Here is a 6,000-nt window from a genome sequence, read left to right on the forward strand (position 1 = left end):
ATTTTTACATTTAATCCATTTTAATATATCTCTAATCTTTAATATTATATAATATATCTCCTTAGGACTAAGATGTAATTTTACACCCTAATTTTAAGACGCCATATGAAACGTCATTGCATTTTTCATGAGTTTCATCCCAAGCTTCCACATATGCCCTCCCTCACTTAGGTTTCAATGATTTTTTTACATTTCTTACATGGCATATTAAATAATGAAATCAAACTTTTATCGGCCTTAAGTTTGATGCATCCATCATTCCATTTTCTCAGATCTTCAACGCATGTCTCTCTTCTTTGCCTTCTAAGGTTTGTCACCGTTGTTCCATCGTATTGAATGTATTGAATCGCCAAGTGGTTAAAGTAAATATTGTTCCCAATTTCGATTGGATTTGGGGATCTGAGATTGAAGGTTGATTGCATTTCTAGGGCTTTATTCATGGTTTTCTTAATTCTTTAACCTAATCGAATCTGTTCTTCACTCAAATCACAATCGTTTCTCAGTCACATCCCTAATCGTTACCGGGTAAGTGTTCTTCGTTTTCTATTCTATTTTGCATTGTATTTGTGTTTGACAGGGTTGAAGCTTACGGGTACCCTTATCCCGCATATCTAAGTTCCCCCTTTTTCTGCTTTTAAACAGTTTTCAGTTGAGAAAGTAAGTTGTATATGATTTGGTTTTATATGATTTTTATATTTTTATATGTCTTTTGTTTGGATTATGCAGGATTCTGGCACTCAGCTTAAGGATATTCCAAATGGTATGTGTTTATGATTTTTTTAGTGCTTAATTTATGTTAAGTTGTAAATATAGAGTTGAAGTTAATTATTACACATTGAGGAACTTTAGTTGTATTGTTTAAACTTCTCAGCTTCTTCAGATTGGAAATTGAGGTAAATCATAAGTTATAATATAACAGTTAGTAAGTTCTTTTTTTTTTTTTAACTTTTGACTTCTTTTACATGTTCTTGTTTTTAAATGTGAGCTAGCTCTTGATACATTCCGTCGTCCGGTTGAAATGAGTCTCAGTCGTGAAAGTTTTTTTCATTCCTAGCTTTCTATATCTCCAATGCTGCAACTTGTAAGATCTCCCCAATAGCTTTCTTCCAAACTTTCGATTCGTTCATGTCCAATGAGCCCAAAACTTCCTGAACTGAGGAAAGATGACCCGCCATAAGAAGCTTCAGCCATGTAAAAATAGCCCACCAGACTGACCTCACGAAGAAACAACCAAATAATATGTGCTGCACCATTTCAACGCCAGACCCGCACCTCATACATTCAATACTCTCTAGCGCCACACCCCTCCCAACGAGTCCCACTCTCGAAGGAATTTTATAAGCCCTCCAACAATAAATGCTTATTTTTGTAGGGACCCAACTATGCCAAAGTGGCCACTATATGTTACCCGGGTTGTTAGAATTATATATAAAATTCCTCAAACTAGTCACAGACAACTGTTCCATCTCGTGCCCTTTCCAAACCCAAGTATCATTTCTATTAGTTAATGAAACCCCCTGCAACAACTGTTCAAGATCAAGCAATTGGCTGCAATCCAACCTGGGTTAAGATCCTGTTTCCACTTCTAAACGCTGGCCAAGATGTGCATAATCAGAGACTTTGGTAAATTTCTCTTCCGCGACTTTGAAAAGGTCTTTAAACCGGTCTTTGAGAAGACAGGTATCTAACCAATTATTCACCCAAAACAAGACACTTTGACCCGACCCGATAACGCCTTTCAAGTTTCTCTCCAAATATAAATTCAAATAAACAAAGTCTTTCTTGATCAAACCTATATCTTTCCAAAGCCCACACATTTATTATTAAAATGGAAAGAAAAAAAAAACCGTTCTTTTTCAGGTGAATAGCTCGGAGCACATCAACCCAAAGGGCCGTATTATCCATCTTATACTTCCACCACCACTTCACAAGAAGGGCAAGATTTTAGCTTCGGATATCCTGGTCCCCAATCCTCCAAGACGTTTAGGAGCAACCATCTTATTCCACGTAATCCACTTAATCCTTTTGGCACCACCATTATGACCTCAAACAAAGATCCTTCTATTTTTTTCCAAAGCATTTGAAGGGGCTTTGAATTGTAAAAGATAATAGTTTGGAAGGGCATCAAGGAACACTTTTGCTAATGTCGCTCGACCCGCCAAAGAGAGATTTTTTTCCACCCAGACAATTTAGAGTTAAACTTATCGATGATCTGTTGGAGTTATCTATATGTCCGACCATAATTAAAGTCAACGTAACCAACTCCGTACGATTCGAAGAGTTACACGTTGGTACACGAATCGTATATGTTCACGAGTACGTGGATTATTATTTGTGAAATAATAATAGTTTAAATTCGAGGCACTTAATATTAATTAGATTATTATTAAGAGGGTTAATTGTATAATCATAGGGGGCTTAATGTAAGATTACGTTTTATAAAAGGAAGATTAAGGTGCAAACCCTAATCACACTTTTATCAAAAACAAAAACCCTAGCCTCCCTCCCAAGTTTCGGCCAACCCCATCAAGGGCCGCCGCCATCCTGTCGTTGACCAAGCACCACTGCCACCTTCTCTTTGGCCGATTCCACCTTCGGGTATCTTGTGCTCGGTTTTGAACTTCCTACTAGCGAGAATTCGTTGTAACCCGCGTGTTATAATCCCGGTTTAATCGTCAAAGGTTGATTACTAAAACCCTCTATGGTTGTTTTTTTTCTTTTATTTGTTTATACGCGTATAACCTTGATCCTGATTGGGAATATTTATTACTTGGATTAATAAATCAAACTTATTGATTATATATATAAAATCAGCATATATATATGTGTATATATAATCGTTTTTTATATAATATGTAAATTGCTTCCGCTTCTGTTTTGATACACTGATTCCCGACATGATCGGCTTCCAATATTTAACCGTCTTCGTCTTCACGTTGGTCCCTAAAGGGAGGCCAAGGAAAGTAAAAGGGAACGTCCAGGCTTTGCTATCAATGAGGTTAGCCAACGTAGGAACTTCCTCCTCACCCACTTCGGCTCCAGATACTCAACTCTTTTAGTGGTTAACTTTAAGATCCGAGCAAAAGAAAAAAGACCTTAAAATCCAATTAAGATTTAAAATGTTTTCCTTCGACCATTCACCAATGAAGATAACATCATCTGGATAACATAAGGGGGTTAACAAAGGACCCCCGTTTGGCAAAGACACCCCTTTAAAGCAACTCGCAACGGCCGCCTTCTTCATAAAACCTCCAAAGCTTCCAACATTAGAACAAATAAAACGGGCGATATCGGATCGTCTTGTCTAAGGCCTCTAAAAAGCTTGTATTCGGTGGTAGGGAGTCCATTAACAAGCATATAAGGCTTCCCCAACCTTAAACATCCATTGATCTGTTTTCTCCAAAGCAGGGGAACATTCATGCTTTTGAGAGTATTTAAAGAAAATCCTAATTTACTGAAACTTATGCCTTTTGAAAATCCACTTTAAGCCAAGAATTTTTTTCTTAGTCATCTTCGCCCAAGATAGAATTTCACTCAAAATGAGGGGGCATCAAAAATTGATCTCCCTTCAATAAAACCGCATTGAACCATTTTTGGGTCTCGCACTTTTGGAATTATGGTAATGAAAGAAGAATTGCAAGAATTACTAACCTCCGGATTAGAGTGAAATTGATTGAATAATTTTAGGAAAAAACGACTCAAAAATCCTCAAATATCCTTTAACAAACTTGAAAGAAAATCCGTTTGGCCCAGGTGCTTTGTCGCCACTACAATCTCATAACGCACGTTTAATCTTGTCAACTAAAAAAAGGACTAAGTTGTCCGCACTCTACTGATCCAACCGTTTGAAACCATGTGGGTGGTAACTTTGGTCTCACCCAATGGGTCCGAAAAATAGTTTTTTTGAAGGTCGTCGCCCTCATTTTCTTTTTTATATCGGCCGGTTCCGGGTAGGTCACCCCAATAACCCAAATAGAATTGACATGACTGGAGGCCCGATGTGCGTAAAATAAAACATATAAATTATATCAAATACGACGTAAAATCAACCCTTTTTCGGTACTAATGTTGGAAAACGCATGTTTCTTTGTTTCTTTTTAATTTACAAGATCAAAAGAGCTTAAATGCACAAAAGGAACAAATTAACAGCAGAAACCAACATAAATGCAAAGAAGAAGGATTGACACAACTCGCCAAGCCCCCATCCACATCCAAACCAACAAAAGTAACAAGAACAGAAGCTCTGGCACGGGACCGTGCCCACCAGGCATGGGCCGTGCCCAGTCAAGATTCCCTGCAGAAGAAAAGACAACAACAAAAGACGAACTAGAAAAATCAACACAGGGCCATGCCAAATCAACACGGGGCATGGTCAACTCTAAGATTCGCAGAATCTGAGATAGTACAGCAAGTACAATTGTCACGGGTCGTGACGTTGATACACGGGGCCGTGTTAGTACAAGATCTGGCACTACAATTAATGTAGAGAGAGAATGAAGACCATGGGGCCGTGTTGACCGTCTGCTTTCAGCTATAAATAGGGGTGCTTGGTTTCATTCCAACTATCCCTGGCAAACCACTTCTCTCACACTTGCCACCACTCCACCACTACTCCAACACCAACACCAATACCCACCCCCATCATCCATCTTCTATCTTTTAGAGTGTGTAGTAGTCTCGGGGTCCAAGACCAATCGTAAGAGTTCTTGTCAAACAAAGGCCATGCTTGGCTAAACTATTACATTACTTGGTGAAGACAAATCTTTTATGTATTACCTTTTGATTTCCAACCTTTAGCTCCTATTTATTTGGGTATGTATTAATGACTTTAATAAGTAGTTTTCTATATTGAAGGTGAATTTTACTTAATCATTCTTCAAAGTTTTGTTGATTCACCCATTCGTGTCTTTACGGTCTATGTAAAGCACGTTAACTGCCTAGAAGGGGTTAGAAGGGTGGTCGGGTAAATTCTTGTCTCGTTCAGTGTATAGATCCTGTGAGAACCTGATTCAAGCTTAGTACGACTTCACGAGAAGTAAGAACCGCTTGAATCTCTTATCTATAAACTACTATTAAAACATTAAACCGACCTTGCGTGACTATATCCTTGGTGACTCAGACCAGTAGGTTGAGGGCAACGCTGCCTGGAAAGGGGCCTACCACTTTTTGTATTAATAACTTACCTAATTATCTTTCAATAATCCGAATTCACGAGATTGTATCCCTGCTGACTCAGACCAATAGGTTGAGGGTAACGCTGCATGGAAGGGGGCCTACTACTATAACTTAAAGATAATCTCTTAAAATGCCCAAAGTGTGGAAATCATTAAAGGATACATAAAAGAGGAGTTTGAACCAAGTGATTCCTTCTTGTCTATTTGTTTTTCCTTATATTTTATTATTATTTTCTAGTTTATCTTTTTAAAACTTTCAAAACTTTTTATCAAGATTTGGTTAGATTAGACGTTAACGATAAGCCGGTACTAAAAGCTCTTGTGTCCTTGGACGACCTCGGTATCTTGCCATCACTATACTACGTATGCGATGGGTGCACTTGCCCTAACGTGTGTAGAGTGATAGTATTATATCGTGTTTTATAAATTTAAAACTTGATGCGCGAGTAAAAAGTGCTTAAAATATATTTAAAAATCATACACACCCGCACACACATCAAGGCCATTCTAATGTTGACAAATTTACAGAAAAACTTCAAATTCTCGTCTCCTAATTTTGCCCAAGACAACCAGGCCTTTTGTTGTAAGTCATCGATTCTCCTTTTTCAAACCTCCTAATACATGCATTGCACAGAACCCGGTTCTCTCTCTTGACCGACCTGAGTTTTCTATTTGCTGTTAAAACTTCAATTTCCGCCAAAGCTGAGTTTGATTCAAGATCGCCATCCCTTTTGGATTTCAGCCTCCACTCTTTAATATTTGATTTAAGCGACTTCAGAAAAGTATAGAGATTATGAAAATTATCCAGGCTTACTTGGTGTTTCAG

At 38.0% G+C, this 6,000-nt stretch overlaps 1 long non-coding RNA gene across 1 annotated transcript; it reads left to right on the top strand.

Moving 5' to 3' along the window:
- The first annotated feature begins 150 nt into the window (after nucleotides 1-150).
- LOC118487278 lies at nucleotides 151-943 on the top strand. Its single transcript, XR_004881159.1, has 2 exons — nucleotides 151-657; nucleotides 727-943. It is a non-coding gene; the product is annotated as an uncharacterized LOC118487278 (long non-coding RNA).
- The last annotated feature ends 5,057 nt before the right edge of the window (nucleotides 944-6,000 follow it).

This window comes from Helianthus annuus, chromosome 15 (genome assembly GCF_002127325.2).
Source record: "Helianthus annuus cultivar XRQ/B chromosome 15, HanXRQr2.0-SUNRISE, whole genome shotgun sequence".
Lineage (NCBI taxonomy): Eukaryota > Viridiplantae > Streptophyta > Magnoliopsida > Asterales > Asteraceae > Helianthus > Helianthus annuus.